General features: G+C 35.8%; 1 protein-coding gene across 4 annotated transcripts in view; it reads left to right on the top strand.

Moving 5' to 3' along the window:
* The window catches only part of TAFA5 (TAFA chemokine like family member 5), a 453,463-nt gene that overhangs the window by 1,539 nt on the left and 428,908 nt on the right, over positions 1–23,016 (top strand). The gene's annotated exons all lie outside the window — the stretch shown is intronic.

The raw sequence follows: 23,016 nt of genomic DNA, 5'->3' as shown, positions 1-23,016 counted from the left end.
CCCCCCATACCCCCATGGTAAAGCAGGTAGACCGACACTTTTAATACTGCTGCTTCTAGGGAGCATGAGATGTCCTTAGGTTGTAGATGTGCCATTTCCAGTCCAAGCAGAAACATCTCTTGGATTTTAGGAACAAACTTTTTAGTGGTAGTAACCGTGATCCACTGTTCACTCTTTATTATCAGATGTTACCAGTTTTCTCCCAGACTGCTCCCTCCATGTACACGCTCTTCTACCCTCGTCCACCTTCCATGAACAGGAGCTGGTTTGCTTATGTTCATTCCTTTAGGAAGCACATACTTAGTCAAGTGACAGATGTCTTAACATCACCAGGATCATATGTGTTTCTCTGACTGTGAAATTGCATCGGAACAAACCCCAGCACTTCCTTAGCATGTCCTCAGCAGTTTAATAAGCCCATGCTATCAGTTTTAGAGCTGCATCACAGGTTATCAGTAGAGTTTTGTGTATTCTTTTTCAGGCTTGATAGATTGTCCATTAATCACACTGAGTTGCAGATAAGGTATCTGTAAGAATCAAGTGCCTAGACTATTAATACTTTTAAAGGTCTTTATTTTTTGTTGTTAATTATTTTGCTCTTGACAAGAGTAATTTTCAAGCAGTTACGTAATGTAAATACAGTTAGTGCCTATACTTCTGTGGATTGCAAGTTAGTCCATAGTACCGGAGTGGGAACCTTTGAAAGATAATAGAAAAAGCAGTTTCTATGCAATAATAAAAAATTATGTAATTTATCAGGAGGGATCTGCACAACTTTGCCAAAATGCATCTACACTGTATTTTCACAACCTGAGCTGAATGTGGTCTGTAATTTACCCATAGTGCGTATTCCTTTCATTAGCTTTAGCATAAAAGACTTTGCACTAGGCTTGTCTTGTTGAGCTGTAATAGGTGTAGGTTATGGTCAATAGGAAATAGATTCTGGTTTTCAGGAGCATGTCTGCTGCATTTCTTAACCCTCTGTTCAGTTCCCTCCCAACTGTATTATATTCTCCATTTTTGTGTTGTTGTTTTTTTCCTGAAACAAGATTGTAATTGGCTAAGAGAACCTTTAATACACCTTTTTTGTTTTTTTTTTTACGTTACAGGCACTCTTTGTACTGACAACAGTGGAAGAGGCTTGTTCTCAAAAGAATAACATATTTTGTAATTATTTTTTTGCAATTAAGCACATTTTGCATTACACTTCTCATAAAAATCGTATCAAATAGGACACACTTCTAAATAATTTAATTTTGTGCCTAGTGCCATATTCAATATGCTAATTTAAAGGGTACACTAAAGAACACACTGAGATTTAAAAAGAATTTATGTGCATACTGGAAGATAAGTGACTCAGTAAATATATATTACAGGATAAATAGTTCAAGTGTAAAGAGAATTCAGTAACAGGAAATAATTTGTTAAGTTTGTGCGAGAAATGTCTGGATGGTCCCAGGCTTTTTATGAGAAGATATGAGTTGTTCTGTGCAGATACATTATATATATCAGCATAGCCTCAGAAAGAGTTAACTGTAAACTGACACCTTAAAAATTGTATTCAACAGTGAGAGGTTTGACAGTGTTCTGTTCTAAGGAATAAAGTTGTTCATTTGAATTGTTGTGTACTGTTAATTATTTATTTTTCACATTGTTTACTGATGCTGAAAAAATGCAAATGTTTGCCATTAATATGAAGGCAATTTCTGGTGTACTTAAATGACCAGTTTCTAATTAGTTCTCTCAGCTAGTGTAGATGGTGTTCCTCAAACATGTAGTACGCTTTTCATTACCTATGGAGCTGAAAAGCACCATGCAGCTTAAAATATGCAGTGTCAAAATACTCCACCATTTATGTAATGTTTCACTGATTTGACAGCTTCAATTCCAAATGTTAATGAAGCACCGTGAATATTTTTCTCTAGCGGTAGTATTTGAAAAATTGTAAAACATGTTTTTGCTCTGTGGAAGGGTGAAGATGTTTAAAAAATAAGGGAAAAAATGTGGAGCTATTTCTAGGTAAAGTAGTACTTCAGATTTTATGAATTCTTTAAAAATCATTTAGGGTTTATTCAGCCCTTTTTTCATCTGATGCTTTGTATTTTGAAGAAAAACGTAACTGGGGGTGGTGGTGGGGAATGACTCTAGTTATGTTTTACGAATAACAGCCTTGCCATATTTCTTAGGAAGTAAAAGCAAAGAACTTGGCAATGTAAGGTGTTCTGTATTTTTCCACACATCTTTATATTCAGGTCTATGGGAGCATGCCAACTTAAAGCTCTGATACCCAACAGATTTATGTTATAAACAATAGAGGTAATTATATTATTAAAGTTATTACAGGAACCTTGTATGTGATTGTCTCTCACTGCATCATTTTACTACATTTACATCAAACCCTGCAGCTCCAAAAAAAAAAATCAAAACTTTTCTATTTTTCATTTTTTTTTATAGCACTATAACTAAAACTTTTGATCTACCTTGCTTATTTTGATTTTTAATCTGTTGGTCTGGCAAAGCTTATTCCTGAATCAGTTATATGAATGTTGCTTCATCTTCCCTTAATTACTTTGTGAGTCTTTGTTTCTGGGAATGTATTTGTTGTGCTATAGTCATCCCTATTACTGGGACCAACCAGTGAACACCATCCTCTGAGTCTACTTGAGAGATAAGCATATTTATATAGTGTGTTCTGGATGTATATGTACAGTCCATTAGACTTTCATTTATACTGTAATTTCTGAAGCCCAATTATGTTCTCTTTGACGTGGTAAAATGATAAACTGATCATTTTTTCTTTCTTAAGTGTTTAGATTATACTTAGGGATAGTGGCTCCATCCTATGGTGGAAGAGAATCCTGCATCAAATCAATTAGGTTAGTTGCTATAGTGATAAATATAATGTAATATTCTCCAGCTGAAGAAAAATGGTCTGATTTGGTAGATTCTCAACAGGAGAAGGCAAAAATGAAGTAGTAGAAACAGGCTGTTTGTGGTCCTTGGTGTTACTACCAAGGAGTTTGTTTTTACCTTTACTGATACTTCTGTTAAGTAAACTATCTCAGAAAGCTGTCCTGGTTAAGGGTGACCACCTTCAAAGCAATTCAGAATTAGAGGAGTTGTGACTCCTCTAGTATGCATTCTGCATACTTGTTTAATGAACAGTAGTAGACCAGAGAAAAGTACCTACAGTGAATTCTTTAAGACACTGTTTTTATGTTGCAAAGGTACACTGAATTGTTTTTTCTCCTTCATAACTGGGAGTTGCATTTTTCCAGGTTACAAAGTTTGGTCAAATTAAGGAAATTTTTTGTGGTATCACAGCTGCATCTACATCAGGAGTCTAAATAACATGTTTGTGATTCAGAATTTTTTTTAGTGCATTTATTCAGTTGGCTTTGCTGTAAATACTGAGGTGCTTTTTATATGTAAATGGTGACTTTTTAAACAACATATGATTCAGCTTTAGCAAAGTTGTGGCTGTTATGAGCTTTTGGCTTTCCCTATTTTATACTGTTTTGTGAGCATAAGGAATAGAACATTAGACCCCTGTGGTGTTACAGGTTTTACTGTTCTGATAAGGTAATACTTCTAAGGGCAAGCAAATAGGTTTGTTGAAAGGAACCACTGAAACTGAATGGTACTTGGAAAGTTCACCTTCTTTTTTTAAACACTGTGTATGGAAGAGAGCAATTTGAAGCCCAGTATTTATGCTCACCAGATGGTGATAGAACTAGGCAAAAAGAACCTAAAACTACAAAATACAAAATATTTCCCGTAAGTCTACAGTTCTGCATTGTAAGTACAAGTTCTTTCACAGTAATAAGATGTGGAAAGAAGTGTTCTCCTAAATAAATATTTCTTTTGCTGGCAGAGTACAAAATAAAAAGATTGTAATGATGAAATATTGATAGATTATATTAAATAACTGATTCTGCAGTTTACCATTTAAATCTGTGGAATTTCTTAAGCAGAAACATCAACCCTTAGCATAAATAAAAAAGTATCTTAAAGATTTGGCGTGGTATCATGCAAAATGCAGATAATTCCAACGAAAAGTATTGTATTGACCTGACCTTAATTTGAGATCCTGTTGTTACACATTGGGTGGACACTGCTCATTCCAGAAATACCTTTTCATCGCCCTGCTCTGGAATTGCTTTCTCTCTAGAAGACACAGTCTACTGTGGTCTCTAGGTCTTATTGTTTCCTTAAGCTATTTGAGACTGCCAAGGGATGGCGATTAGCTGTGACTGTCACCTGGACACCTCTCCAATAGGAGCTACCATATCATCATGCACAGGCTACTACTGAACAGCTGCTAGATGATAAATGGTCACTGCTGATTTATGTTGGATGCAAACAATTCACCTCTGAATGAAGGCCTACAGCTCCTGTTACTACTCTATATCATTCAGATCACTTCCTCTGTCTTTTACAAATGAAGAAGACAGATTTTTTTTTTAAATCTGTCCAACAGATTTTTTTATGTTTTCTGCAAGAATATCTTTCCCAAACTCTGCACACAGAATGTGACAAATAGAGTAACTGTCAGTACTCAAAATTTTTTCATTTTAATTTGTGAATAGCAATTAAAAATAATGCTTTCATAGCTTTAAATAAGAAAAGCAAGATTTTAAAATTTTGTTTCTTTTTAGACCATCCCAGATACTTCTTTTTAAGAACGTTCGTTTTCTGAATAAAAAACGGTGCTTTGAACTTTATGGCCTCTGTAACATACTCCCTGCCAATGTGAGTACCAAACTGACATTGAGATTGTCTCACCAGTTGTGTTGTAGTCTGTCCAGATGATGTATTTCAGAGGAGATGTTGGCAGCAACATAACAAATGGCTTCTTACTGCTTTTAATATTTAATCCAACCCTTTTAAGGGCAAGTAAGCACTATTGATAATTTCTCAAATATATTTGAATTCTGGTAACTCTTACTTCGATTGCATGTACAACCACTGATATAGATTAATGTAATGGGAAAAAGGTAGGGAGTGGGAATTAGAAATAAATTGATATTTTCAATTAAATATGTGGCAGAGGAGTATTCCATGTCTTTTGACAGCGATGATAGCAGTGAGATTGAGACCTCTTTGACTTGCTTTTATTTTTTTCTCTGTTTATGCAATGTACTGTTCTCTTACCATATACTATGAAAATGGTACTGGGAGCATGGAGTAAAGCCCCACTGCTCTGGCTAAGTGTGTAAACATGGGCTAGATTGTATCATCTTTTACTGGGGTCCCATTAATCTTTCATGCTTTGCTTGGTGACTCCATTGAAGAAGTAGTATTAAGTCCTTCACTGAGATTAGCTTTATGAATGGGTATTTCCCCACTCATTCTTCTCTGCTAGAAGCTGGGGGTATGAAATCTCTCAGTTTTCAGATGTAATCTAGTGCTTTCTTAGTGAGTGGTCTAACCTAAGGCTATTATGTGAAAAAAACCTAACACATCGACAACGACTTCAGCATCTGACATGCCAAACAACGTTTATTAAAGTAATGCCTTGAATGATGTCAGTAACTCAAAAATGCACTTGGATGTGGAACTATGTACAGAAGTGTCAGATATATGGGCAAATCTAGGTAGCGCTGATTAACCACATCTTCCTGCTCTGCATATTCTTTGTTGGTAAATTCAAACCAGAATGTTTTTATGCTTAGGCTTATATTTGACCAGGTGTGTTCTGCTCTTGGGCTGGTGATTAGTTTAGGTTTTTTCTCTGTTTAAAGGGAAGTTAACACTGATTTTTGCACAGATGGTTGGCAAAACTGCTTATCGTAGATGTTTTGGGAAGTCATCTTTTCATGGATATGCTTTTATGTTAGCCCTGCAAATAGGAAAATGTTATGTGACTATTTGAAAATATATGAACCGTATTTAGACTATGTTCTCCAATATTTTTGGTGTAGAGGTTTATTTCAAAGGTTTTGTGCATGTTTTTTAATAAATGGACTTTGGCTATAGTACAGGAATCACAAGTATAATGGTAGAGGGTTTTACATTCATGTGATCATCTCCTAAAGACTTTGTGGCCTGTGTCTTGTTTTGATCTCTGGATGAACTGTTTCTTTGGACACCTTTCTTCATACACTTGATTGTTCTCAGATGACAGGAAATTACCTTGTTTAACTGCAGTGAGGATTATAACTGACTGTTTTTCAAAGAAGTCTCTGTGCAACAGCCGCTTTGGTTCTTTCCTGAGTAACAGCAAGTTACTCAATATCATCCCTGGTTTTGGGTCTCCTAGCGCTTCTTTTAAGTGCCTGTGGCCCAGTACAGCAACAAGGAAGTTACTTCTCTAGAACAAAATGTTATTTATTTTGCGAAATGATATGCTGCTGCTGGAGAAAACATGAATTATATCTAGAGAGACCTCTATCTACTATTTTTCCTGTGGTTACAATTCCCTTCAAGGCTGTGGGTTGGTATGACGTATTTCCAGTTTTGACGTTCTCTGCCTCATTCTCTTGCAGCGTGAGTTAACACATGCTTTCAGCTGACCCTTGTCTTTAAGAACCCTCCACCACTGGCACCTCCTGTTCTTCCAACAGGAGAGTGTTTTAACAGGACAAGTTCTTACGATATTTTTAGTATCACATACCTGGCCAAATAAAGCTTCCTTCTGTATTTGCCTGTAACTGAGAGTAGCAATTTGAGCTATGACCCCATTGTTCAGTTTGGTGTTTTGAAGGTCCAGAACTGACGCTATCTCTGTTTTTTGTTTTTTGGTTTTTTTTTTTCTGTATGAAGATTTATTCCAGAACATTGTTAACAGATGTGCTCTGTTTGTACTTTCTGTACCAAAAACTGAATAAAAGACCAGAGCAGTATGCCTAGGAGGTTGGTAACATTTCAAATTGCAAGTGATGTTGGTTGGACTGATTCCTGATTTTTCATCTGTTGTAGAGAAGTGTTGTAGTGACTGACTGTACTCAAGCACAGCAGTAGAACCTACTGGTTCCCTTAACTGACAAAGCTGCATCATTTGAGAGACAGGCCCTTAATTCTTACAGAAATGAATAATTACTGCATATGAAAAAAAATTTTGGTTCCTGAAGTCGATCAAAAAATAAAAGGGAATTTTTATTGTGTTCTTGTTAATCATAGTTTAATTTATCATGTCTTTTACCTTTGCTCTCAGAACTATATTTTTTCTCCTGATTATCTTAGAACTCTGATGTTGACAAATGTGTTCTAAGAGCTGATATGCTGACAGTATGAGATACTGTTAACCCCAAATGCCTGTATCATTTTCAATATTCTTAGCTGTCGGTATCCCTTTTAGCCAAATATTTAATTTTTCCATTGAACTACAACAGTGCAAAGTTTGGCAGAACAGTTTAGCCGGACGATAGAAGTGGGTATAAGCTCAGCTCTTGTGCTTTTCATTAAATGGTTCAATTGCAAGCAGGACTGTTGAAATTCTGTGGGAACAGTGACTTCTTGCACTTCGGAGAGACCCAGAGGAGGTCCACAAAACTTATCAGAGGGCTGGAACACCTCTCCTATGAAGAAAGGCTGAGAGAGTTGGGCATATTCAGCCTGGTGAAGAGAAGGCTATAGACAGACCTTATTGCAGCTTTTCACCATATGAAGGGGGTGTATAAGAAAGATGGAGAGAGACATTTTACCAAGGCCTTTAGTGACAGGACAAGGAGCAATAGTTTTAAACTGGAAGAGGGTAAATTTAGATTGGCATTAGAAAGACATTTTTAACGATGAGGGTGGTGAGGCCCTGGCATAGGTTGCCCAAAGAAATTGTGGCTTCCCCCTCCCTGGAAGTCTTCAAGGCCAGGTTGGACGGGGCTTTGAGCAACCTGCTCTAGTGGCAGGGGGTTTGGAAATAGATGATCTTTTAAGTTCACTTCCAACCCAAACTATTATATTTTTTTTGTTTGCTTGCTTTAAATTAAACTAAATACAAGTATAACAGATACTGTGAGAGGTTACCTGTTACTGATAGCATTCTATGACGTTATTGAAAGGGTTCACCGGTTTCTCTTTTTTTTTTTTTAACCAGATATATTTAGTTAGATTTTTGATAGACACTTTTCTTCTGTGCAACCTAAAAGAAATGTGACTTTTTCTATTATTTGTTGTATAGTGAATGAATTCCAACATAGTTCTGTATATAGGCTTTAATCATAAAAATATAAAATTCTTTTCTAAATTGAACAAATACAATAATCTGAGTTAATCTTCAAGAACATTATATTGAAAACTATCAGAAAGATGTTCCAGAGCTTTTTCATTATGCACTGTCAGTAATGCTTTATTGAACATTTATTTTAAGATGAGGGTATATATGTGTTTGTGTATATACAAACTTGGTAAAAAACACATCAATATTTAAAATAAAACTGAGAGGCTTTTAAAATTGTTCTCACTGAATATTACTTAAAGGTAGTAATTTCCCTGAAATGAACTCCTAGAAGACATTTGACCTAATATAAATCCTAATACCTGGAATAATGGTTCTTTTAAGATATTATTTTAAAGAATTTTCAGGTCCAGCTAGAAAAAAACATATATAATTTACCAGGTCCAGCTAGAAAAAAACATATATATTCTGGAACTCTGATCGTGATGGGTTAAAAGAAATGGCTGGCAAATAGTCTCAATTCCATCTGAACAGAACCGTTTTTTGCTTTAGATTTCTGCTGTACGGTCATCTATATTTACCATAATGCCTTTTTTAAAGTCAGTGGAAACAAGACTTTTTTACAGTGCAGTTCAAGTGACCTGTTTTAGATACATGATATAGTTTGAGGTAAATTGTGCAGCAGAAGTACTTGTTGACTATACTGTTGACTATAAAGCAGATTGGACAGCTTGCTAAGATTTTAACATATATGTTATCACATTAACCCAATCCTTCATTACAGCATCTTTAGAATGTTTCTTTTTTTATTTTCAAGGCCCACAGTTAATATTTAAATGTTTAATGCCAAGCAACTTGTTCAGCATTTATGTAGGGAGGAAAAAATGTAGAAAAATAGGCTTGTTATACAGATTCATTAAGACTGTAGGTCAAGATATTGAACTACTGCAGTGAAAGATTTGTACAAATTGAGGGATGTCGTTGGCGTAAATTACTGGGATCTTCTGAAGACATCTTTGCAAACAGCTTGTATCCTGAACAATTTTGCAATGTGTTTTGTCTTACTGTAAATTTTCCAGTTGAATTTCCTGTATTTTCACACTCTAGGCATTCTAAAAATACTGTCTTTCCCTCAAAAGTTGGAAACTAGGTGAATCTTAGATGACTGTACCAAAGGTTATCCGCTTTACCATGCTTCTCATTTTTTAAGCCTCTTCTATACAAAACAATATTAAACACATTTGTACAGTGCAACCTTTTATAGTGTGATTAAAACATTTGAATCACCTTCATCTACTACTAATTTAGGTTAAGAAAAGGTTTGAAGGTGAATGATGTGTTCATATCTATGAAGCTGCAGGGGTGAAGAAGACTATAAATGCTTGCCTTGAATATAAGAGCAGATACGAATTGCACTGATCATAAAAGTGCCACCCCCTCAACTCCTCCTGCCCTTCCTTCTCCCTTACCTGGAAAATAAAAGATATGTATGAAAAAAGTTTGTTATGTGGTTATTCTTGGTAGGATATTGGGCTTTATGACCTGAGAGGTACCTCCAGTTCTACGTTCTTCAGTGCTATTGTTACAGTCTTTTTCATCTGGAGAGATTTGTTACCTTCTATACCTCATTCTTTTATCAATATGTTTTTGTTCAAGGAATATATTGCTGCTTTTCACCTTTTTCCATGGTATATATCTTCATGGACATTCTCTGTCTAATAGCTGGCCAAATCCAGTTGTGCTGCCTGTATAACTACGGATCTCTACCTTAATCCTGTCTATAAATGTAATTATTTTCTAATATAATCTTCTTAAAGTGCCTTATCAAAGAGACTTTTTAACAGTTTATGGTGTTATATGGGCTCCCTTTCCCATTCTTTTGCAGAGTTCTGTAAAGTGCTGCTGTGAACTCTTAGGATGATAATTTGCGTGAACTGCCACTTGTAATTACTATAAATGTGTTTGAGGTATTTCAGATACAATTCCAAGGAATTAGTTTAAAAACAGTTTATAGTACTTGAGTTGGTGGCATTTAAAAATCAATTCCTATGAAACAGCTTAATGCTTATCTTTTTCCGTTTTGACATTTGATGGCAATATAAGTAAAGCAGTATATTCTTTGGCACAATTATTACATTGACTTCATAAGATTGACATCGTATTGAGCATATGTAATACTAAGAACCATTGCCTAATGTTTTCTCAGATAATTCATCTCTATATAGAGGAAAGGGATGTCCTTTAGAATCCTGAACTTCGCAGTGTGAAAGGAATCTTTTCCTCTTTATATTTTAATATAAGCACAGATGCAAAATAAAATGAAACACCTACCCATCTCATTTTTTACTTAATTCCCTAAAATTTATAGGGTTTTTTGTCTCCATCAAAGATGAACTTTGTAGAACTCAAGAAAATATTTCCTACGCTACCTTATTAGATCCCATTCTCAATATGTCTCACTGCCTTTCCTCTCACTGCTTGTAATAGCTGATGTCCATTTCCTTCCCGAGAGCTTATTTTAGAATTTAATGTTCCATGTTGGCATAGAGTCCTGATATTAGTTTTATATATTTTTCAGTTTTGCTTTCTTATTTGTCTTATCTAAGGTCAGGTGAATTGGCCCTACTGTTTGTCTTGCCGCTTTCTGAAGTGCTTTTCTCTTGCTAGGTCTGACAAGTACAGCTATGTGAATCACGGTTTGCCAGTGACTTCTCAGACAAATTAATTTGATATATGTGTAGAGACTTTTCCTCCCAACTGCTAGATTTGCAGAGATTTGAGAACTGGGCTTGGTTGTTTTTCTTCCACACGCATCAGGTTCTCTGAGCCCAATTATAAACTGTGATACAGCATAGTGTTGGCTTGCATGTACGTGCCTTATTAGAATTTAGTAAACTGACAGTGCACTTAGAATATATTAAACCTAAAAATTAGACTTTAATTTTCTTCTGTAATTCTAAATTATTTTAGTATTAAAACAAGATATGATTATGCACAGAGGGTTAGGACTGAACTGTTCAGAAAAAAATATTAATTCCGTTTCAGTGCATGTAATTTGAACAAACATTTTAAGTTGCCAAAATGCTGGAGAGCCCTGGTGGATATGATGGATATACATCATTTGTTATGATAAGGGTGTCCATATTTCACATGTATGTTAATAGTACTCAGGTCATGTATGTTTTATGTGACAAAGGAAACCTATGTTTTGGCTGGATAATATACAATAGAACTTAAACCAGAGCAAGTTGGTTTTGGCCTTTGTTTAAAGGGGATGGTCACATAAAGCATATGGAATGAAAATTGCAGAGCTCTTCTGTAAAGGCAAAGGGCAGTACTTCTAAAGTATGGTTTTGACCGATTTTATGTTCTGATTTTGCTTTCTGGTTTATTCAGTGTATATTTCTATACACTATTCTATACTAAAACCATGCATGTATTTATTCTAAGGATGCTGCACTGTAGCTGAACTTAACCGATGAAAATGTAACATTTTTTTCCCACATCTCTACATTTGCTGATTTTTTTTTCCCTGAAGAGCATAGTGCCATGAGTGTTTTGGTTTGGGTTTTTTGTTTTGGTTTTGCTTTTTTTTTTTTTTTTTTTTTTTATGGAAGGTAATACGGCAACTTCCAAAGGGGAAAAAAAAAAAAAGTATACATTTAAAGAAATAAAAGAGGAAGTAAAATTTTGAGTTTTGCTTGCTGACATAATGAAAAGAATTGGAAGTTAGATTTTAACTTTGATTTGCAGACTTTGACAACATTTTTTTAAAAGTCAACAGAGAGCCTTTCAAATCAGGTATAACTGTGTGACAGGCAACTGTCTGAGAAAATTCTGTCCTTAAAAAATGAAAGCTTGTGAATTCACACTGAAGGTTGTTTGTGTGTTGTTGCTTTTCCTGTTACCTAGATCCCAGGATTGATTGATGTATAACCACAGGGATATATGTATGAGAAGACCATATGATACTCTGAATCATCAATTTTAGTTTTGTTTCACTGGAAACAAATGTGTCATATTGGTTAATTTATATCTTGTCTGGAATTTTTGAGAGAAATAATTTTGTTTATTTAGGAGTAGTTTGAGTAAATAAATATTTTTTTTTTTTTCTTCTATGGGCCTTTCCTTCAAAATTATATAAAAACACTTAAATATTTAATTATCGATAACAACAGTTCTTTCTAGGACTGTTAAATAAATAACTTTATTGGTTTATAGGGTATGAGATTTATCTAAGGCTGCAAATGATTTAAAGAAAGCTGAGCTAGGTTGAGTGCTTGCCTTCAGGCTGTGAATTCTGTGTCCAGCTTTGTCTCCCTTCATCTTTTCCACAGGCACCTGAGTCTGAAACATTATTGCTAGCCAGGAAGCTGTACCTGCTGAAAGTGAGAGCATCTGCTTCTGTCTCTTTGCTTAATTCAAGAACTGCAGTAGTGCAGGAATAAGAGCTGTTGCAATCTGTCAAAGTATTAGTACCCAACACTGGTAGTATTTTAGCTGAGAGGCAGGAAAATCAAGATCTTACAGAGTGCCTATTGGCAGTAACTCATTCAGTTATTGTGCTTAATATCACAAATTTTGGCCAGGAGGTTCCTCCACTGTTAACAATACTTAGCTCTATAAAATACAGTAGTGATAACCATAAAAATGTGTTTTCTTTCATGTTGAAAGTAGCTGTTACTGGGACTATACTTGGGCAGAAAGAATGTTTCTTAATACATTTAAAACCTGCATATATTAATAGCTGATATTATTTCATGAAAATGACCATAATGTTTATTTCCTGAGAACAAGGAGTTTGAGCAGCTTTAAACACACAAGATGAGGAATGATTTATTGTCTGTAAACAGTTGAAAATACTTCTTTTAAAGCAATTTCAGATAATAAAAGAGAATTAATGTGAAAAGATAAGACCTTCTTTTGTTTTTCCTGAACTTGGATTTAAGATGAGTAATGTTGAAACAACACATTAGAAATTTTCATGAGTGTCTGAGCCAGTGAAGCTAACATATGGAGATGAGCTTCCACAGGTGAAATTCATGCAAATGTTATCAAAATATCTACCAAACTCTTGATACGTCTTACTTCTTATACTTATACTTGAAATTAAGTATACCTTTTTTTTTTTTTTTTAAACCAGATCAATTTCCAAAGGTAGTTTTGAGGTATCACTTAAAATGTGCTTCAGTTTTCAGTTCATTGCGCTATAACATTTGAAAACTTTATATGTGGAACTTCTACAAATACTGGAAATTAGTATCTTTCCTTCTGACGGTGTCTTTTTTAGAGAGTGATTCTGTCTGTACTGATTAGAGCACATGTATACACAGCATAAGTCTTATTTTATAGTAATTTTTTCTCCATTGCCTGACTAGTTTCTATACATATGAAAAAGCAAATTTATGTTTGTTGAATCTCAATTTTCCATTACACTAACATCATGTTTCTAACCATAAATGCATTTTCTTTGTATGTTTTTAATAACGTTGAAAAAGAGTGGTTGTGGCGTGGGTTTTTTTCAGGATAAGCATAATAGATCTGTTATTTTTGCCTTTGATAAAAGTCTTATTAGCTCAAGAAACTTTATTATTTTTTGAAGAGAAGGGAGTAAAAACCTATGAAACAAATTCTTGTGAGTGGCAAATTTGGCTGGTAGATGAATTGGGCAGAAGAAACTAGTCTTTTTGACAGTTCAGCTATGAGGTACAGACTCTAATTTTGTGAAGCTCAAAAATAAGTGTCAAGGAGTTTTATGGGTCCCATTACCTTTCAGGTTCATAAAACACTGCCAACAAGCATGTTCCTCTCTCTTGTAGAATAAATAGCTCAATTAATTTATAGAAGCCTTTTTGTGTGTAAAAGAAGAAAATGAGGGTAAATTAATCTGACTAAATTTGCTTTGTATTTAATTACATTAATCTTGTGGGAATTAGTACAACAATGATGCCGAGACCATCATAAAATTTTTGTTTCTTAAACTTCATTGTCAAGAATGACAAACACAATTGTTTTCTTGGTATGGTGATGCTGTTAAAAGTTACTTTCATGGACCAGTATAGGCCTTTGAAAGTTTAAACTGGACTTTCTACACATTTTTTCTTGCTTAATGGATGTTTTATATTCTCGAGCATGGACTTTTGAATTTTGTCTCACTTGGAGCTTCATTTCACATAAAATCACAGTTCCCTCTTCCTTCCATACATGTAGTGCAAATCTGGTGATATGAGTGACCGCTTCACCAGGACCAACCCACACCTGAAAAGCCGGTAAGTTCCAGTAAGCCTTAGATAAACCAGGGGTATATCAGACAGCTGCCATGGCAGCCTGAGCCAAAGATGAGGAAGAAAAGACTCCTTTGAAGCTGTGACCTGATTTAGTTGCACAAGCATATTTGTAGATGGGAGTGATTCTAGAGAAAGTTAATTTTGAGAGCACTTCTGTCAAGCTTCCAGCATTATTTTGGCCTATTCAGTTCTGAATGCCTCCTCTTTAAACAGGAGCTTTTTACAGAGTTTATGTTCACACTTTCCACAGGGTAGAGTTGAATGTTGTATGTACTTTCTGCTGCTTGCATTCTAGATGTAGATCCAGATGAGGAGTATTGAATAGGAGGAGTGTGATCGCTGTGAGAGTCTGAAGATGGTAGAGAAAAGAAATGCCTGTACTAGCCTGCATTTGTGGTCTGAGAAAAATGACCCAAGTCATTTCAAGCTATTACTGTTTGCCTTCTGCAGCTGTCTTTGGCATGAAAGTAGGATTATTTGGAAATCAGCTCTATGAAAGCTGCCAAGTCTGTCAGAATTGATATGACTGTTTCCTTTTCCCTATATTGTGGAGGTCATCCAGCAGAGCCACAGGTGCAGCCTCAGCGCAGTGGCCTGGTCTGAAACTCAGCTGACAGGTGGTGTTAGACAGGAGGGGGTTTTCCTGCTTTATTGAACACCTTGCTTAGAAAAAGATGATTAGATTCTGGCCAGCAGCTGGGAACACGTCCAGCACTGGTGTGTCAGACTGTTGCATAGTTTAGTACTTTTAACACCTGGTCAGCAGTCATAATCAGTCATTCTTTCTGAACTAAATAAATCTAATGTGCATTTGTGTACATGCACATTAAAATTCAAGATCAAGATCTTGTAACAGCATTTACAGAAAATCAATTACTTCGCTAGTTAGAAAATACTATGTCAGATTCTCTACAGGAAAATCATTAGTCTGGCCCCTTTCTAAAGAACAGTATAGATATTAAAATGATAGACATGGGAGCAGAAAGAATAGGATGTAGCTTTATCTTCACTGAATCCCAGTGCATCTCTTGTTCCTCAAGTATGCAATCCTCTACTTAGAAAAATTATATCAAAAAGCATAATAATTTGGGATCTCTTGTTTCATTGGTCAAGTTCTTAGAACTTGCAACAACAGAGGGAGAATGACAGAAAGGGACTAAGTGGTTACTTTCTGCTTACACTTCAAGGCCCCCCTTTGCAACAGCTTCTTGATGCATCTAGGTGGCTACTGTAGTGTGTGAGTGGCTGAAGAATTTATTTTAAGCTGGAATTGTGTGTTCTTGACTGATGATATTTATGAACAGGCCAACACTTTGTAATTCGTTTTCACATTGATAATTATTTTTAAATCTTCTGAGTCTTAATACATTCTATTTCAATGCTTTGCTGGTGATTTTCTAACAACCTACTGGCAACAGCAATTATTTCCAAAGTTGAAGCCATTTTTACTAAAAAAAGATACGATTTTTTAAGCAGCTACTACTCCTCCTGCTTTCCAGATAGTAAAGTTAGGAGTGCAGCTGTTTCCTACTAAATGAAAGCATTAATCATTTTCTTTTACATAAAAAATCAAAAAGCTGTTGTAGCAGTCTCTGTATGTACAGTTTGTTGTTTGGCTGGTTTCATTGTTTTAGAACAAATGATTCTACCATGGCATCATTTGATACAATATGAGTCTGGGATATTTTGCTGTCAAGGGTCTAAGTAATATCAAATAGTGCCTTGTATCTAATGCTTCAAGAAGCAAATATATTTAGTGTGCGTATATCTCATTTAGCTTGCATTTTAAAATCCTACTGATACGTCAAAGTGTAAGAAAAAGTGTAACAGAATGGGTGATATTGAAGACTTCAGTAACAGAAAGGGGGTGAACTACAGTTAGATAAAGTCCAACATTGTGTGATTTTCAATTATCAACATGAATTTCTGCAGTGACATGATAGCTCATCTATCATCATCCAGGAATAGAGATCCTTGACACGGTTAGTTGTAGGATAGCTATGAATCATTACTGGGATTGTGAAAAAGATGTGTGACCCCAAGGTGGGTTAGAAAATAGAGGAGTATTAATGTTGCTATAGACAACATCGGTGAGACTTCATCAGCAAGCTAAGTATAATTTCCTTTATTCAGAAACTCATACTGAGCTAGATGGAAAAGTGGTTGGATGTTCAGAAGAATGGAATGTCTACTCCAGAAATGAAGTTAAAATTTCTTGGTTTGTTTAGTGAAACACTAACTGAGAGATATAGTAAGCTACATCAGGAGTATAAACAACAGAAAAGAAAAAATAAGGACAGTATTACCTCAGAATTAAGTGGAAGTGGGATTTAATTAATTTAGAAAAAGGATTTTGATACATAGGGGTCTGTGATAACATGGCACTGGGTTTGATGACTTGAGGAAATCCCTTCCAGACTTTTGTTTGTTTAATGATATTGCTCTGCTTGATGTTAGGTGTCTGTGAGATGGTAATATCTAGCTGTTAATTTATTTCTGTGTTGCCCTTTTAATGAGTTGCTTTTTTTTTAAAATTTTCCAACAACCAGTCTATTATATCACTCAACTTATAATTTAAGCTATTATGTGCCAAATTTGTGCAGCATCTCATCAGAACTATAGCCTTAAAGATTCCCCTAACACTGTGTTTCCCAGACTGTGGGGTTGTGCCCCCTGTGGACAAGCCAGTGAGAGAGAAGGATTATGACTAAGTTACTTTAGGGCACATACTATTTGTATTCGAGAAAGGTGGAATGTGAACAGGCCGTTATTCCCTTGAAGCAGAAGACAGGTGCTGTAATAGGTTCTAAACCACTGCCAGTACTGATTGCCAGTGATTCATGGTGTAGGTGGTCATAGATGGTAGAATAGCCAGGTAGCACATTTATTAAATGTTCATATACCTGGGTATTTTTGTTTACTTGGTACACATTGAAACAATCTGCAGTATCGAAATAAAAATATTTTACAGCCTTGAGTTTGTGGTTCTCAATCACTTAAGTCACTGTGACTTTGAGCTCCTATCACATTGAGAGTAAGATCATGGAAATTATCCCCATCCAACACATTTTGCTTTATATTTTTCTTCTTTTTTTCCCCTCCTTTTTCCTCTTTTGGTCAAATTGGTTTCCAGACAGATAGGTTCCTTGAGTGCTATGGCTGGCATAACGGTATGTAGGAGCGTATGGCTGGGATAGGGGAGAGGTTCTCCCTTCTGATAACAGTCTGCACTAAAATCATGGGATTGCCTATGCATTACTGTCTTTGTCTCCTGTTATATGTTGATTAGCTCCTTTAGACTGGTTGATAAGGCTTTTTAAGTTCAAGTTTTGAGTTGCAGCTGGAATCTCTTCTATTCATCAACATTGTATGTCCTTATACTTGGCACTCCTCAAAATGAATCCTGGGAGAGATCCCTGTCTTCTGGGTAAAATTTGTTCTGTTGATAACACATTCAGGTACCCAAAGTTGTCTGATAATATATATTTATCATTTAATGGGTTACAGATCTATTTAGTTTAATTCTTTATTGTACTGAACCATAGGAATAAATTTACTTGGTTATATCAAGTCATTCAGCCCAATAATCACAGCAGTAGCCATAAATAGTTACATAGGAAAATCTAAGAACAGCACAAGGTTATATGACACTTGTCCCTAAAGTCTTCCTGCCCCCCAGCTGTCTTCTGCTCAGGAAGTCCTGGACTGGATGAGAATTGGAGGCATTTAGTAAACTGCAAGTTATTTTCATTAAGTCCATCTAGTATGGATCTTGAGAAATTAAGTTATTTTTTGCCTTTTCTATTTCATGGAGTCACCAGATACAACTGTAACTGGTAATTTAGAATAGCAGTATTATGCCATAAAGTTTATACAGCTGCAATGGGCAACAGAGCCTAAGAATCAGGAAGACACACTCCCCCCTCAGTTCAGAAACACCTTCAGTGGAAATAGAATTTTTTAAAGTCACAGGGCAATAAATGTTCAGTTCTATAAGAATTTGTTACAGCATTCTCTTATTTTTTGAGTAATATTTTTGAAGATAAATAACACAAAGTAATTTTTAGCTAGCATTTTAAACAATAATTAGGTCCTATTGAAAGTCAGCAGTAGTGGAATGGTGAACTTCACTAGGACTCTCTAAAATTGGGATTATGCAAAACTGCTTGAAATCACATTTCAACTCAAAGATGTTGAAGTGAATCCCTAAATCCCTGCCTTCCCTCTGGTATTACAATGAATAATGAACACTCTGTATTTCACATGCATAGTTGATCAAAGCAGTGGATTTCAGAAGTCTCACTGGACATATCTTTCCTTGCTGAAATGAGGACTGAGATTGATTTTAGTATTTTGACTCTAGTCAACCTGACTTTTATAAACTGCAGTTTATTTCCTTTTAACAGACAATCTGGTAAGAAACTTGCATTTTTAATGTCATCATATCTTCTCAACAATTTATAAACTATTTAAATAATTTTTAAATTAAAAATTTGCCTGAAACTCTAAATTAAAGGAGCACTTAAGGTTATGGCTAAATACTTTCAAGGAGTAAGCAGATTTGAGTCAATCTAGAGGTGACAGTTCTGTGCTAACATCTGTCAAGCACTGTCAGTAAAATAATACTTATGCAAAAGCTTATTACATTGACCTCATAGTCAATGGGTTTAAGAGAAACATCCTTGGTGAAAAATCACATCAGAACGTTCTTTCTGATTGGTTTAACAATACTGTTACTATTAACTTTATAGCGTGCTACCTAAGGAATAATTAAACCAGATGGCATGTTAAACCGAACTGAAAGAATAAAGACATTTTTACTTTTAAGTTGATCAAAATTAGGTAAAACAACATATGTTCATGTGTATTACGATTCCTTTAACTACATATTAACTGCTTTCCTTAATATTCTTGGTGATCTGAGAGCTCTGCCTCTTGAAAAAAAAACAACCAAAAAAACAATCCCTCTTCGAATTCTTCATTTCTGACTCTCTGGTCACTCATACGCCTGTGTTGCTTTGATTTTTATGTAATTTAAATAAACAGGTTGCTTACTGCAGCATTCTCGAATTATGTGAAATTGAAATGCAGGCTATGTTGGGCCACATTCAAATTGTACAAATTGGGGCAGGTACATCCAAAAAAGGATTTGAAGATTGCCTCTAAAGAAGCACAGCTTGCACAAATGAGCGAATTACATTTTATGCAACAGATGTTGAGGAGGGAATTACAAATACTCTAGTTCCTGTTATGTTAGTCTTGACTTGCCACCATTTCTCTTTAGCAATGCCATGCAGGGCTAATAATACAGAATAACACACCACACCACATACATCATTACAAAAGTCTCAGCTCTCCATGAATCAGAGCTCTGTTACATTATTCCCCAAAGCATAAAACACAATTATAATTACCCCTGTCATACCAATAACTCTTTTCAAACACTGACAGTATTTCCCTCCTGAAGATTATCTGGTGAATGGAATGCAGCTCATGGAAATACATAGTCCTGTTGCTTGAACTGATATAAAATTAAATGAGAGTGGAAACACCCAAATGAGATTTATGATTGTAAAGCATTATGGAATAAAGTTTTATCTTCACATCTGCTCCTTACCCAGGTGCTGTTAAAAGCACTGCAAAGATTCATAAAATGAAGCTAACTGTATCTTGATTTTGTGGAGGATTCTGAATAATGGGCTATCATTAGCTCGATCATGTTATATGCTTCTGTCTTCCTAGTGCAAATTACTCCTTAGTCACAACTACCTGTTCAGTCAGCTAGCAGGATGTAGAGTTAACAGAGAGTATCTCTTGTTGTGACTGGATGATCCTTACTTAGGATTTTTGCTGGGTGAGTTTCAGATGGTTAAAGTGGGAGAGAAAAGTTATCTTTGTCTATTACCTATACTTGTGTATTATTTTCCTCAGCCCTAAATTTCTTCGAGTTATAATGAAGTCCATAGCAGTAGTATGAGTTGTCAACCAGTCAATAATGTTAATGTTATAAAGTACGGAGACCAATTTAAACAGAAAAGACCCTTGATCCCTTGTTTGTGTCTAAATGGAGAAACAATGTGTGATAAATCAATACACTTCACAGGTTTAGCAATTTCCTGTGAATATGCCAAGCAGGACATTTATATCAGCATTTATATCAAGGTATTTGTATCACAAAGTTTGCACATAAATAATATATTAAGCAACAAGTAAGTGTCTTGCTATTGTACAGGGCAAAGAACTTTATTTTATTGGATTTAATGTTCATTTAAGTGGAGGATTAATACTACCAGCTAAAGCTAAGCTTGATGCAATTAACATTTCAATTTGATTCTATATAGATGCTACTGCCTTAATTTTTATTCTGCTGTGAACACTTTTGTTGAATTCCATGCCTTCATTGGGCTTCAGTCATGACAGACACAAATCTCTGTTACAGAATCATAGAATCACAGAAGAGTTGATGTTGGGAGGGACCTCTGGGCTCACCTGGTCCAAAACACACCTGCTTAAGCCGGGTCACCCAGAGCTGGTTGCCCTTGATTCTGTCCAGATTTTTTTTAGTATCTCCAAGGATGGAGACTCCACAACCTCTCTGGGCAACCTATGCTGGTGCTTAGTCACCCTCACTGTAAAAATATTTTTTCTGATGTTCACAGGGAACCTCCTGTGTTTGTGCCCATTGCTTCTTGTCCTGTCACTGGACACCACTGAAAGGAGTCTGACTCTGTCTTCTTTACACCCTCCCGTCAGGTATTTATATACATTGATCAGATACCCCTGAGCCTTCCCTTCTCCAGGCTGAACAGTCTCAGCCTGTCCTCATATGAGAGATGCTTCAGTCCCTTCATTATCTTTGTGGCCCTTTGTTGGACTCTCTCCAGTATGGCCATGCCTTATACTGAGAAGCCCAGAACTGGATAGAGTGCTGCAGGTGTGACCCCACCAGTGCTGAGTAGAAGGGAAGGATCACTTCCCTTGACCTGCTGGCAATACTCCTCCTCCTAATGCAGCCCAGGATACCATTAGCCCTCTCTGCTGCAAGGGTTGAAGGCTTATGATCAGGTTGTTGCCTATCAGGACCCCTGGGTCCTTTTCTGCCAACCTGCTTTCCAGCCGATTGTTACGCAGCATATACTGGTGCACTTCTTGTTGAGTTTCATGAGGTTCCTGTCAGGCCATTTCTCCAGGCTGTTGAGGTCCCTCTGGATGGCAGCAGGACCCTTTGGCATATCAACTACACAGTTTTCTGTCGTCTGGAAACTTGCTGATGGAATACTCTGCCCCATCACCCAGATCATCAATGAAGATGTTAAGCAGGACTGGACCCATCATTGACCCCTGGGGTAAACTGCTAGTTACTGGTTTCCAAATAGGCTTTGTGCCACTGGTCACAACCCTCTGTGCCTGGCCATTCAGCTGTTTTTAAGTCCACCTCACTGTCTGCTCATCCAGCCCATATTTCAACAGCTTATCTGTGACAATCTTAAGGGAGACTGGTAAAAGTCTTACTGAAGTTAAAGTAGACAATATCCATCACTCTCCCCTTGTTTACCAAGACAGTAATTTTTACTTAGGAAAGAGATCTGCTTTTTTCCTTGAGCATGGATTCATGTAGCTTAGAACAGAATAGAATAAGACTTGGAGGTAAAAGTTTACTAGAGAAGCATGCAGGTAAGCTATAAAAGTAAAGTAGACAGTGCCAGATTCTGCCTGTGTTGAAATTGCTACAAAATAACATCAAGAAGAAATGTTCTATTAATGTAATTTGAAGAAATTTATGGGTTTAGCCTACACAGAGATTCACAGGTCTTGTAAAGGTCTATATGGAAAATCTTTGCCCAAGTCCCCATTAAATTTGGTAATGATGACTCATTTGAAAAAAATGAATATAATACATGTTGTAGAGACCTATGAAATGAAGCAGTTCCTAAGGAGTCTTCTACTCAAATGCTTTTCTTTGCAGCTGGTGTCCTAAAGCACGAGCCTTTTCTTTTTCTGCTACATATGTCTCTAGCCATTTCATGTAATCATTTACCTTTAGTGAGTTTTCAAGCCAACGTGGTAAAGAAATGCAACAGTTGTAAAAGAGCTACACAGAATAAAAAACAATCGCACACAATAAAAGATTAAACCAAAGTACAAAGTTTGCACTTCTATGAGCTTGAAATCAATCACCACATTTTGTCAAGGTGCCCTATAAATGTTAATAGAGATAAAAATAATTAAAATCTTCAGAAATTATGCTAAAACAGTATTCATATTCTTTCATAATTCCATGTAACCTTCCTAGAATTCTACATGAGTATGACTGTATATTAAATTCAGCAAAACCTTTTCAGAAAAGTTTGATCTTGTACTAGTCAGCGAGAAATCTTGCCCATTTCTATCTTTAGTTATTAGCAAAAACCAGCAGGTCTTATTGCCAAAATGTGTTGCTGCCGTAATCAAGGAAAACACTCAACAGTCTGAAAGGAACAGGGTATATTCTTAAATTTTTTTACACTTGCACACTGATAGAGATACCTTTTTTTTCAGGCTAGTTCTTCTCCCTTTCCTTAACCTTTTACTTTCTTTTTATCAATTCTTTTCACTTATGTTAGTCTTTCTACA

Source organism: Athene noctua, chromosome 3 (genome assembly GCF_965140245.1).
Source record: "Athene noctua chromosome 3, bAthNoc1.hap1.1, whole genome shotgun sequence".
Taxonomy (NCBI): domain Eukaryota; kingdom Metazoa; phylum Chordata; class Aves; order Strigiformes; family Strigidae; genus Athene; species Athene noctua.
Note: the sequence above shows the minus strand (reverse complement) of the source record. Positions and strands in the feature narration are given on the sequence as shown.